The sequence below is a fragment of the Zalophus californianus genome, chromosome 15 (genome assembly GCF_009762305.2).
Source record: "Zalophus californianus isolate mZalCal1 chromosome 15, mZalCal1.pri.v2, whole genome shotgun sequence".
In the NCBI taxonomy this organism is placed as follows: domain Eukaryota; kingdom Metazoa; phylum Chordata; class Mammalia; order Carnivora; family Otariidae; genus Zalophus; species Zalophus californianus.
The window spans coordinates 12,959,508-12,973,231 of record NC_045609.1 but is presented as its reverse complement, the minus strand read 5'-3'; the positions used below and the strand labels follow the sequence as shown (position 1 = coordinate 12,973,231).

At 49.6% G+C, this 13,724-nt stretch overlaps 1 protein-coding gene across 7 annotated transcripts in view; it reads right to left on the bottom strand.

The window, feature by feature from the left end:
• GNG4 (G protein subunit gamma 4) overlaps positions 1 to 13,724 on the bottom strand; it is a 67,225-nt gene that overhangs the window by 51,233 nt on the left and 2,268 nt on the right. Inside the window, exon 1 of one of the 7 annotated variants that reach the window (XM_027597199.2) lies at positions 13,250 to 13,297. The exons of 4 other annotated variants lie outside the window; for them this stretch is intronic. The gene's annotated coding sequence lies outside the window, so the exon portion shown is untranslated. Of the gene's footprint in view, positions 1 to 5,203; positions 5,234 to 7,025; positions 7,069 to 13,249; positions 13,298 to 13,724 lie in introns of those variants that run through there. 2 more of the 7 variants (XM_027597197.2, XM_027597198.2) reach the window with 2 other exon arrangements.

Genomic DNA, 13,724 nt, shown 5'->3' with positions numbered 1-13,724 from the left:
GGCACCGCGGGACTCTCAAGAGACTTCCGACTTCACGCTGCCTACACCTCCAGCATAATTACTTTCTTTTAATTCTTCTAAAAGTGGTGATGCAGGGCTTAATCCTCAGCTGAGCACACGATGGCACAGATGGACTGGAAAACTTCACTCCGGGACTATGTCACGTGAGTTTTAAAGAAGCCCTGAGAGGACGCGGTAGACCACAAGCAGAGGGTCAGCAGGCTGCACAGAGAGGCTTGCTGTTTCCCAGCTGGAGAACGCCTCCTGCAGGGCAGGACTCAGTTTTCATACTTTACATCGTTGTGCAAAGACTGAGCACCTCCTCTGCAAACCAGCTACCAGAAATAAATTCAAGAATTCTCCTTCAAGTCAAGTAGGAGCAGTCAGAATGCTCTGATGCCCGTTCTGGAGATGAAACGTTTGGAAAAAGAGGGTTTTGTTTGTTTTGTTTTGTTTTTCAGATAGGAAGTGTGGATGAGAAGCCAGGAGATTTGCTTCTAATCCCATTTCTATTTTTGATGACTTGTCTGACTGCGGGCAAGTTTCCGTCTCTGCATTTCAGGGTTCCCCTTTGTAACAGTCTGTCATCGTCTTGTCCCAAAAAGATCAGAGTCAAGTACGATGCCCCAGGTGGGAACAAAACCAGTAAGACAACTTAGCAGATTCATAAAAGCTGAGACATTGTCACTTGACTTTCTGAGATCAGATAACAACCTAATGGCTTGATTGTGATGAAAAAAAATAAACCAAAGAAAATTAGTAATAGAGTTTTCATTCTAGTTTAGGAGAATTTATGACCAAATGACTGCTCAGACAGTTGTCTTCAAACGAGGAAGGAAGCCTGAGACCTTGCAGGCCATCACCCACAAACACTGTTGATTGTGTATTACAGACATTAGCGGGATCTCTCCAAGGTGTTTATTCATACTTTGCAGACAGACTGATTTGTGTTGCTCAAGTGAGCTATGCATGGAGCAGAATGTTTAAGCAGCAAGGGGGGAAAAATGGACACATTAAATAAGGCTGAAAGTGATCTGGGTGTCCAGGAAAAAAGATACAGAGTCTAATGTGAGTTTTTCTTTATCCTGTTGACAGCCTGCTTATGACCCCTGCAAAGTAGTTGTCCAGGGTGAACTGTCCCTGAGTGGTACAGGTGGGGGTGGCAAGGGGCTGGGCTGAGGCTGGAGGCAAGTGGAGAGACGTTCTACTTTCCCAGTAGCCAAGGAAGCCACGGACCATAGGATCTGTTTAGCTGATCCGACCAATGCCAGCCATGCCCTACCCCTAAGTGCAGCACCTACACCATCAGGCTGGACCAGGGTGCGAAATCTCTGGGCCATCTCTGAGCAAGACAGTCGGCCAGGGGGGATGGCTCCTGGCTATTTGTCCTTTGAACCAGAAATCAACTCGTTGTTGGGCAGAGGCACCTGAGAAGGGAAGAGTCTAACCAAGATAATAAGGCTTTAAGAAGCAAGAAAAATATACACGGGGTCCAGCTCACCTACAAAGTCTCCATGAGATGCAAAGATAAGTATCCAAATCTGAGACTCAGATAAAATGAAACAGGGGGATGGGGGCAGAGGTCCTACCAGTCCCACTGGTCACCAACTCGTCGCCGCTTAGCCAGGGAAGTTGAGGGACCAACAGCCAGCGTTAGAATTGTCTTCTATCTCTACTTGGGAAAGACCTGTCCTCTGGAAATTCTCCACCCAGTTCCCTGCAGAAGGAGCAAGGCTGCTTAGCAATTCTTCCTGCTCAGAAGCCAGCAGCTGATACTGAAAGGCAACTTGGAAAAAGGTAGAGAGCAAATAAATGTATGGTATTTAGAAAATCTACCATAACATTTGCTAATGAACCACAGAGTACTCGAAATGGAAAGGATTTCACAGACTAGGGCTCCAATGGTTTTAAAGCATAAAGGTCCCTTCTAAAATTAAAAAAAAAAAAAGGAGCCTCCCTGTAGCAGTACTTTTGATATCTTTTGACTCAGAAGATACAGTGATGTAAAGGCTTCAGAAATACACTTAAATTCATCTTATCTTCCTGATCCCACGGATGCCGATGCACACTTGCAGGTTAGCGGTAGACAAGCATGTGACATTGCATATTCAGTCTCCACAGGGCTCCTGGGCTGGACCTGGATTCAGAGACCTCTTGCAGTCGTTCTGGGTACCCCCTGGCAGAAACTGAAGGCTAGAAGAAGGGAAGTAAAGTAACCCCCTTTAACCAGCCAGCTAGTGGTGGACAGCTGGTAGCCCCACGCTGCCAGGGGACTCCTGGGTCACAGCCGGGGTGTATGCAGCGAGACCGCGTCCTGATGTACTGGTCTGTGCTTTGTCTCCTGCCCTTCTCTGGCCAGCCGGAGGCATCCATGTTGCCTCAGGGGGAACTAGGATTATTAAAGCGGGAAAAGAAAGACAAAGAGGGGTTTTGCTTTTTTCTTTCAAAGCGAGTTCTGAAAACCCTCTTTGGGAACATGTTTTGGATTGCGAGAGCTTTTGATTTATGTGAAGATGGCTTGCAGAAAGGGAGGACCCCAGAGACACCTAGAAAGAAAAGAAAGGCCAAGGATTCACTTGTCCCTTGGACACCTGTGCTGGGAGAGGCACGGTGAGCAGCACAGAATAACCCAGGAGCCTGGGGGACCCACGTGTGAGGAGAGCAGTTCGCACTGGGAAGCGGGCCTGTCTTCTCTGTCTTCATCACACAGGGAGCCCAGCCTTGCTGGAACCTCGTGGCCACTCAGGGTCATGTCACCCATGCTGAGGCCGTGTTCTCCTCGGGCCTCCTGCCAGCAGGCCTGCATATCATTATGGGTCCTCGGCAGGATGCCTGCCTGTGCCCCAAGGTACTGGTGAGCCTCATCCAAACTACGCCCTAGCACATGCTCATGTCAAAGGCCCGGGGGGGGGGGGGTGTCTCACGCGCTCCCTCCAGCAGGTGGGGCCCCGGACAGGTGGTGGTGGTACGTGGATGCCCTCGCATCTTATTTCTGTCCTTGGTAGGGGCACATCTGACCTGGCATCTGGAACCCTATGGCCTTGTAAGGGCATTTGGGGCCATTTTTCCCCCTACGAGGCAAAAGAATGCAATCAACAATGTGTAGAAGCCCCGAGTTTCCATCCTGGCTCTGCTGCGCGCCTCAGCCAAATTATCCTTGAGACTTCGTTTCTCAGTCAAGAATGGGGATAAAAATTCAGGCCTCCCAGTGCTGCTGAAAAGATCAAGTGGGCAGGTTTATAGTGAATGCTTTCGGTAAAGTACAAGACGCTAATCAAGTGTTAGCTATTGCTCCTTCGAGAATCTAAGCAGTGCCTGTGAAATATTTGACATAGAAATTTGGCAGACGTAGCTGGAGTAGTGGTTATCAGGTAGTGTTTACTGTGCTTAACCTTGAAACACTGTCTTAAAATTCTTCCGACCACTTAATTTCGGTCCAAGACTGAGGGATGAGTATGCTTTATATTAAAGAACTCCTAATATAAAAAATTGTTTATATTAAAGAATGAGAACGGATGAAAGAAGCCTGAGACAGAAACAGATGTTTGGGAATAGGAGAATCCAATACGCATAAGGACGCCGTGCTTAACCAGAGTCTCTCCCTAACTACCCAGCCAGAAAGGCGCTTTAAAACCACGTGATGATGGAGCAAGGTAGAGGTTTGCATCAGCACATGGCTCAGTCTGCACCTGGCGTCAGGTGGAACGGGGTGAGCAGGGGTGGGGAGCCGGCCTCGCCTCCGGAGTGCAGGGCACCCACGGTTGGCGTGGATGTGAGCAGACCTCTGGAAAGGAGCTCAGGCAAAGAAGCAGTGCAGGCCACCCCTCCTCTCAACCAAGAAGGCCCTAGGATCCAGCTCCTGTCTGCCTGCCTTGTTGGGTTCATGTTCTGATGCTCCCAAGTCTCCCAACCATCCCCCGGGCAGGACATGGGCAAGAGTGAGCCACAGCAGGATCTGGAGCCAAAAGGCTGAATTTGGAATGCTGGGTCTGCTCCTTGCTCGCTATGCAACCTTTGGGCAAATTACTCAGCCCCTTGTTTTTTCCAGTGGTGAAACAGGAAGAGTCTGTATGAGCTTCCTAGGCCTGCTGCAAGGTATCACAACAAACTTATGGGTTAAACAACAGTTTATCACAACAACAATCACAAAGATTTGTGATTTGAGAGTTCTGGTGTTAGAAACCGCACAGCGTCCGTAGGGCTGCTGGGGGCTCTGGGGGGAATCTGTTTCTTTGCCTTTTCCGGCTTCTGGTGGGGCCTGCACCCCTTGCTCTCAGCCCCTCCTCCGTCTTCCAAGCAGCAGTCTAACATCCTCCAATCCCTGTGACACTGCTGTCCTCCTTTTATAAGGACACTTGTGATTACATCGGGCCCACCAAATAATCCAGGATACTTTCCCCATCTCAGGAGTCTTAACTTAATCACATCTGCAAAATCCCTTTTGCTCTGTAAGGTAACAGACTCACAGGTTCCAGTGTGGCCATCTTTGGGGTCAGGGCCATTATGTTTCCTACAACCATAGTTGCCAAGGAATAAATATGTATGAATATATTTATTTATTTTTTTAGACATTTTATTTATTTATTTGAGAGATTGAGAGAGGGCATGAGAGGGGAGAGGTCAGAGGGAGAAGCAGACTCTCTGCTGAGCAGGGAGCCTGATGCGGCACTCGATCCCGGGACTCCAGGATCATGACCCGAGCCAAAAGCAGTTGCTTAACCAACTGAGCCACCCAGGTGCTCCGAATATATTTGTTTTTTAAGTAGGCTCCATACCCATCATGGAGCCCAATGCAGGGCTTGAACTCATGACCCTGAGATCAAAAGACATGAGCTGAGATCAAGAGTTGGCCACTGCCTAAGTGACTGAGCCACCCAGGTGCCCCTCAAGGAAATACACACTTAATACCATATAAGACACTTAGAGCCTGGCTTGTAGTGAGCACTCAATAAATGTTAGCTGCTATTATCATTATTTGCTGAAACAAAAACTCTTAGCCTCTGAAGTCTTCACCGTTCATTAGCTGTCACCCAACCCTTTCATCTGACTAAGTCTCAAGACCTCCTTCTGGAAGCCTTTCCTGACCTAGACTGGGTGTGGTGTCCTGCTGTGTTTAGGTTCTTAATTCTGTGTTGTGTTACAATCATCTGTCTCCCTCACTAGCATGTAAATTCCTCAAGACCCGGGACCTCCCTTTACTCACCTCTGTGTTCCGGCCCACTGGTCTAGTAGTGTTCACAAGTCTCCTCAATGACTAATGGTCCTCCCTGGGTCCTCAGCAAACAAGGGTGAATGTCAGTTCACGCACCTGCGGGGTCCCAGAACCATAGGGCTGCTGTGACCCGCCGGAGGGGAGCTGTGGGGCAGGGGTGGGGAGGGGTCTGTATTTTGGGGTCATCATGCTCTGCACAGATGCAGATCTTCAGGGTGAATAGCTGGTTTCCCATCAGTGAAGCTGTCAGGAAAAGCAGGGGAAGACAGAGCCCCATGCTCAGCCCAGAAAGAGGTTCTTGCTCTTGCAGGTGCTTTGGCCTCATGGTATCTGTGGGGAGTCACTGTCTCACAGCTCCAGGGCGGGGGGTGGCTGGCATAGGAAACAGTCTGGGACTGCTTGGGTGGCTTGGGGTTTTCAGTCACATGGAAGGACGACCTGCAGAAATCATCTGTTTCAGTGGTTCACAAAACTCAAAAAACACAGATTCCCGGGCCCCAGCTCAGAACTGCTGGGTCAGAACGTCCAGGGGTGAGGTGGGATTTTGGAAAACACCCAAAGTCATTCTGCTATGCAGCCAGGTTTGGGAACCACTGACGGGATCTGCCCAGAATTTTCCAGACAGTCTGTGCTGCTAAGATAGGATTCCTAAAAGAGGTGTGTAAAAATGGAAGGTACAGCCGATGCTGCCCATCATTAAGCAAGCTTACTGCTCACCCACCAGGCCACACAGCAAGAATCCACAAAGCAGTTCTCACCGAGCTGTCTTCCAGCCCATCTGCGTCCACAGTGGAGGGGCCCAAGGGTGGCAGCTCCCTCCTCCAGTTAGCCCCCAGATCTTTCAGACATGTGGTCTTTGATCCGGCCTCTCAGGGGCACCCTCTGGAGGGCTCTGGGTGACTCAAACGCCTTTGGATTAGGGCTCCCTCCCTATTGCCTGCTCTTGGTTCCTCCGGAGCCACGCAGCCCCTTGATTCAGTGGCTGGACTGGTGGGGCATCCACAAAACAGGGAGATCATGGTGCTGGGTGTTATTTTGCTATGAGTCTCTTCCTCTGCCTCGAGTCAGACCACCAAATGCTCCTTTTGGGAGACGTGGCTTCCTCGGATGCTGGGGTGTGGTGGAGGCTGTCAAGGAAGGCAGCTGGGCATGAATCATCTGTGGGCCCAGCACATTTTCATCTCATTCCATTTTCGCTGCCTCTGCACCTCTGTGACAAGTCTGTTTCCTTCCTTCGTCTTGGATCTACACAGAGTCCTTCCAGAAGCAGCTTGTTTAAAATCTGCAATAGCCTTTCCCTGGAATTCTGTTATCTTCCTTCCTTCCTCGTTTTATTTTTCTCCCAAGCACTCGTCACATTCTAAGATGCTCATATATTAATTTCCTTACTGAAATCGCTTTTGATTTCCCGGCTTATTCTTACTGGCCTGCTCCCTCTACTAGAACGTAAATTCTGTGAGGGCAGGAATTTGTCCCCCCTTCCATTGGTTGCTCCTTGTCCCCCAGCACGTGAAGAGTCCCAGGGGGAGAAGCCAGCAGTACGCAGGGAGTGAGGAAAAAGACTGAGAACCCCACCACGGGGCACATTTCACAGCTAACAGAGGTCCCAGGAGGAGGCTGGCCAGGAAGAACCGGAGGAAAGTCAAGAGTGGGGAGGGGGCCCTGGACAAATGTGTGGGCGTCTTAGGTGAGTTGCCATGGTTACTGGGATGCAAGGCCAGGGCCCAGCCCTCCCGCCTCAGGCCACCAGAGCTTGGGGTAGGTGTAGGGTGACAACGTTTGGGGAAAAAAAAAAAAAAAACCAAAAACTCACCCTTGGATAGACACGCTCTCCCTGAAGGCTAATCAACTGTAATCCCCGACATCCACGTGCAGAGAGAGATGGTGCGGCCAGCATCAGATCAAATTTGTAAGCGTTAGGGGGACAAAGGAATCATAAACAAGAGACAGAGCTGTAACTGCTTGAACACAGAAATAATGAGTCATCCAAGGCAGTGTGGCGCCGGCGGGCTCGCTGTGGCCTCCCAGACACTGGCGGCCTGAGCGGCCTCAGGGACTGCTGGGCAGGCGGGTCCCTTCTAAGGGACTTCACTGCCAGAAAACCTGCATTAGAAAGAGGATGCATTACCTCCTCACCTGCCTGGTCCCACACTCTCTCTCTGCTTGCCTGGCTCGTTCTTCCCCTTCCATTCACTAAGCCAGGTCATACTGTCCTCTCTGTCCAGGCCCAAAGTGGCCACCCAGGCACCGGCATCTTCCTTCCCTTCCACCACTGGTCAGACAGCGGCGCGGACTGCCCTGAGGGCCCGGGCATCTGGGGCCAGCTGCAGCCCAGCCTTGTGGCCCTGCCTCCCCTGCCTCCCCTGCCTTGTTCCTCTGACCCGGCCCACAGCAGGCACAGAGGGCCCCCGGTGCCTGCTAAACCCTGCCTCGGCTTCTCGACTGCCCCAGGTCCCCATTCATCCCAGAACAGACTGTGCCATTTGTCACCCCCAACTCTGAGCCTTTGCACAGGCCGGTCCCTCCGCCTGGAAAGCCTTTGCTCACATGTGTGGGTTGGAAAATCTTGCTCAGCTTTCCGGGTCCTCAGCTGTCAGGCCCTTCCCGCCCCCCCCCCCCCCCCCCCCCCCCCGCTCTCAGGAAGAATGAGTGTTCCTGTTATCACCACTCCCACAGTGCTCGAAACGCGGCCGTGGCGGCATTAATCCAGGGCCAGGCGAGTTGTTTTCGCGCTCATATTGCCCCTAGATTACAAGTGCTCTGAAGGCTTTATTCATCTTTAAACCATCAGTGCCTGAAATACCTGGTCCCATGTTCATTACGCGAACGTCTTAGAAATACGAGGCTTATGTACGATCTTTTAGGAACGTATCTACCACTTGCAGCAACACACATGCTTTGGAAAAGTCCTTCCATAGCGTCCCAGCAAGGAGGATGGCTTACAGCAGTAACTCACAGGAAAACCAGAGAAAGGCGGACAACTCTGGGAAGGCTGGTCACGGTGTGGATCAGAAGTCTGTGATGACAAGTCCCGTGACAAAGAGAATTTCTGTTTTGTAAAAACGTGCCTGGGTCCAGGCCAACCATTGACTTAGTTCTGACACAACGGACTACAGCAAATTCTAGCAGAAGGAGAGGGTCTGGAGAGAAACTGGGGAGTTGGGAGGAATCTGACCCATCAGGCGGCACAGTGAACCTGGGGTGTGAGGGCTGGTACCCCCGGAGCAGGACACACAGGGCTTCTGTCCAGCCTCTCTGGAAGAGTTCTGAGCTTGAGGAGACCCAGCACAGCACACCGAGCCAGCACAGAAAGATCGGCGGGCAAGAGCCCCCAAGCCTTCAGTTCTACAATATCAACCAAGTTTGAAACACCAAACTCTGACTGGAATGGCGAGGAGGTAAAGCTACTCCAGACAGGGACAGGGTAATGGGGTGGTGGGTCCAGAGTGGGGTCTACACGGGTACCCAGATGGTCTGGGTGAGCAGAAGGCTCCAGTGACCTCATCCCTGCTAGATACAATTCAACTGAAGGAGAGGGTATGTGATGCTGATGAAGGCCAAGTAATGTTATCTATAGCTCACCTTGTTCCAGAAAAAAATCAGTGGCTGACATCACTGCCAGTTTCCCTTCGTTGTTTTCCTTAAGGTTCAATGCCTTCAGATTCTCCACTCAGGCTCTACCCTCGTCCCCTCTTGGCCACACTCCAGAGCCACCACTGCCCTTAAGAGTTCAGGAGCTTGACTGTCTCTTTACACCCTTGTGACACCTGTTTCCCCCTTTATATACCATCAAACATACACTTGTACACTTATATAATCTGTCTCCGTAGCCAGGATGCAGCCTTCCCTCGTGCATGTGGTCCCACAGGGGTTGGGGGTAAATAAGAATCTATAGACCACTGGAGCCCCCTGGGGCACAGGGAAAAGAGAATTTTCCCCAAATTAACAGGAACTAAAACCAAATAGGGATTACTCATGCTGTTTGGCATAACACAGGCTTTGGGCTCTAGATTGCACTAAGGGAAAGGTCCTGCTGGACATTCTGAAGGGAGTTCAGAATATACCACCCCCAAATATGCCACTTTGGCATAAGGACTATTTTGAGCCAAATGCAAGTAAGAAACAGCAGACACCGAAGAACTCCCTGGCCTCACCCTCTCTGCCAAGAGGTCTGTTTCTTTCTGTGAAGGGGTTTATCCCTTCCATCTCCCCTACCAGAAGGAAGAAAACCACCATTATCACTGGAGAGAGAAAGCGGGCACCAAGATGGTCTGCACAAACAAACCTTGCTAAAATAACTCTGATCTTCCATAAGTCTTCCTCCTGTATTTACCTTCCCACAATTTACTGCCCCTAAAAGCTCATATCCCTTTTTCTTTGTCTTGTCACTTTCCCAATTTATTTCCCCCTTTTTTTAAAGATCCTATATAAGCTCCCAAACCTAACTGCTTCTTCAGGATTTCTCTTCTTCCCTGTGAAGCTCCTGTGTGCATGTACAATAAACTTTTTCTCCTATTAATTTGGCTCTTTTTCTCCTGTTAATCTCTCCTGTTGTCAGTTTAATTCACAGGCTCCAGTCACTAAACCTAAGAGGGTAGAGGAAAAGCTTTTTTTCCTTCCCTACAGTTTCCACCAAGGGCATGCACAGCAGGTACTCCAGGGCAACAGGAGAGGGCCGATGCCTCCCTGGATCAGGCTAGACAAACCTTTCAGGGGAGGATACCAGTTCTTGGGTGTGTCTGGAAGCTCATACAGATAAGGAGAGATGGGAAGGTAGAGGCCACTGTGATAGCGGGTCTTACAGATAAAAAGGAGGTCATCAGGCCACAGAGATTCAGTTTGTATGTGTGTGGGGGGAGGGTCCTCGGCTGCCAGAATTTCCCAATAACAGTGGATATTGTGGTGCGGGGAGAAAACATTTTTTTCAAAGGTGTATTAGTGATTTGATTCTGGGTTCTGTTGCTTGACTTGGAAAGCAGACCTTGCTGTATGGGGAGTGTGCAGTGGGGTAGTCAGCAAATGCAGGCTGCCCCAGCCTATATGCCGCTAGATCTCTGCCCCTCCCCCGCCAACATCCCAGGGTGCCAAGAGGAGGCACCCCACCCACTGTCTGCCATCCCTGCCTCTGCCTCACCAACAGTGTTCAGAACCTGAGCCACAGAGCCGTCTGGGCCACCATTGACAATAACCTCCTCCCAACAGATTGCCTTCAGCAACCTTCATACATTGCTCTGCTTCCCAAATCCCTTTCAACGTTCCCTCGCTCTTTCCTTTCTGTTTCAAATTCCCTTTCTCCTACTTGGACTTTCATACTTGCACCGTGTTTTTGGTGAAGATCTCTCAATTTTACCTATTTGTGGGATAAAACACCAGAAGTAAATACGGTAGAATTTGGGTGGTGGGTCTCTGGGGGCATGTAGGGTACATTTTTCATATTAATACCTTTTGCTGTAGTTGTAAAGATGTTCTTTTTTTTTAATTTTTTTTAAAGATTTTATTTATTTATTTGAGAGAGAGAATGAGAGATAGAAAGCACGAGAAGGAAGAGGGTCAGAGGGAGAAGCAGACTCCCTGCTGAGCAGGGAGCCCGATGCGGGACTCGATCCCGGGACTCCAGGATCATGACCTGAGCCGAAGGCAGTCGCTTAACCAACTGAGCCACCCAGGCGCCCAAAGACGTTCTAATAAGTTTCCTTTCTCCCTATTGCGATCTCCTTAGCCCTCTTCCTTTGGTGGCGACCCTGAGCAGGGGGTGGAAGAGAAGCTCCCAGCGTTGCAAATTAGACATGAATGCCGGGAGGAAACACAGGCACCGATGAGAAAAAGCAGACAGGCACAGGTGGTGCGAGTTAGTGCACCCAGGGCTGTTTGCTCCGTGCGGCGCATGCGATTGTCAGTGGGAGACCCCCAGAGAGATGCTTTAAGCATTTCTTCTATCCCTCCTTCCTCAGCCTCACAGCACACAGCCCACTAGAGAGCGCCAACCCAGCCACCCAGGGTGGAATGGTTGGAGAAATCGGAGCGAGCAGGAAATCCGCGCTTTTGTGAGAGGAGTGCATGCGCAGTGCCCCGGAGTGGGGTCTCCACACACATCACCCTGTCTCCCCTTCCGCGTGTCTCAGTTGCTCCTCCTTTGCATTTGTATATGCTTTTCCTTGGTTAGTTAAAAAAGTCACCACTACCCACCAAGCACCCTGCCAGAACACTCCCGGACAGTTGTTTTTTTGCTCAAGAGAAACTTTGGACATACGGTGTGAGGATGAAATGCCATCATCCATGTGACTCGTGGACTTGAAGACTGGTCCTCCCTCCCTCCACCCCACTGCCCGCTAACCGGGGCTCCCTCCCAGGTCTAGCCCTCTGAGGCTGGGTCATTGGTGACTTGCTTGCTGATACCCAGCAACCTCAGGGCTTCAGGGGCCAGTGGCTTCTCCACAGCTTCATATGTGTCCTCACTCCTCCTAGGACAGCAGAGCCCACTCCACGAGCACCGCATCTTCAACCCATCTGCCTAGACCTGCCATTTTGTCTGCTGGGTTCCACTCGGAAAGCTGCACACCACCTAACAAAAGCTCCTCGACAATTAAACTGATTTGGAATGCTCCAGCTAGCTTACTGAACTGATCTTCTCTTAAGTACCCGATGTTTTCTCTGTGGTGATTTTTTTTCTTTCAGCAGTAATTCTTGCCTCTACTTCCTTCCCTAAATGGAAATTTCATTTGCATTTTTTCACTTCTGCTAATTTATTTAAGATATTTGGTTTATTCTTCATATGGTTGTAAAGAGCTAGTTAAGATCTTACAGTCGTATTATGCTAATTTCTATACTGTATTTGCCCCCCTCTTCTTCTTTGCTGACACTCACTTAGCGTCTCTGATTATGTTAAAATACCCTTGCTGGCTACTGTTGAAAGGATATTTTTGTAGTGTTTTTGGCGTATTAAAGAAGTTAAGTTTTAGTTTCTGGCTTAAGAAATAATAATAATCTCTCTACCTGTATAATAATAATATAATAATATATAATAATAAGTCTCTATGCCTGACCATGTCTACCATATTTACCAATAAAAAGGGGAAATCTGTGAGATTACAGAATAGTATATGCTCATCAAGGTAAGATCTTTTTTTTTTTTTTTAAAGGTTTTACTTATTTATTTGACACAGAGAGAGGGAGACACAGCCAGAGAGGGAACACAAGCAGGGGGAGTGGGAGAGGGAGAGGCAGGCTTCCCACGGAGCAAGGAGCCCGACGCGGGGCTCGATCCCAGGACCTCAGGATCATGATCTGAGCCGAAGGCAGACGCTTAACAACTGAGCCACCCAGGCGCCCCCATCACGGTAAGATCTTAAAGATATTATTTCAAAATGTCATGAAGAAAAAGGGCAATCTACTGACATGCACTGCATTCTTAGGCATTCTCCCCTTTTCGAGTAGAACAAAAATGAGTCAAGGTAAGAACAATGTGATAGTGAGATGTGGCTATAAATAAGCGAGAATGATTTGTCTTGCATACTTCTGTCTTTTCTCAGCCATTTGGCTGTGTAGTGGTGGTTGTGGTGGTGGTAGTGGTAGGGGGGAGAGGCGGCATTATACCCAACCCCTCCTAGAGCCCAAGCCAGACCTCCTGAGACAGCTACAGGGCACTCGCTTCCCCAGGGACCAGGGGGATGACAGTGCCCGCCAAGATCCCCCCGATGTCCCACCACCTCAAAGAATGTGCTGAGATATGGGGGACTCTGGAGACTGTCATTTTACCTTTAAAAACTGTAAAATGAATACGGGAAAAGCTTTTTCCCCCGGCTTCTTCACTTTCTACTTGCATGAGAAATGTCAAAGGCAATTGCCTAGCCAATCATGGGACTCCTGGGGATGACCCTTTTGTTGTGCTATTTCTCAGCTTGCCAGACACCTTCCACAGGTTCCCGTTGGGCAATTTTATTTTAAGGAGGGTTGGTGGTAGAGGAGCAAACAGGAAGGCCATTGTCCTAAATCGTTATTTCAGCTTAATAACCCCACGGGGAGGCTACTCATCATTACCTAGCAAAGCATCACAATAAACCCTGTATTTACGGGGCGCCTGGGTGGCTCAGTCGTTAAGCGTCTGCCTTCGGCTCAGGTCATGATCCCGGGGTCCTGGAATCGAGCCCCGTGTCGTCGGGCTGCCTGCTCAGCGGGAAGCCTGCTTCTCCCTCTCCCACTCCCCCTGCTTGTGTTCCCTCTCTCGCTATGTCTCTCTCTGTCAAATAAATAAATAAAATCTTTAAAAAAATAAAAATAAAAAAACCCTGTGTTTACATTAACACCTACTATTTATTAAGTGCTCTATCCATCTTTTATCCAGACTGATAACTGAGCCAAGTCCACACTTCAAAAATAATTCATAGTTTACATCTTGTTTCTCGGGACTGAAAAAGGCTTTCCGTTTAACATCTCAGTTGTTCCCACAGTAGCTTCTTGCAGGGAACAGGGCCAGATCAGATGGCGGGGTGTCTCCCTTCCCCCGCAGCATGCA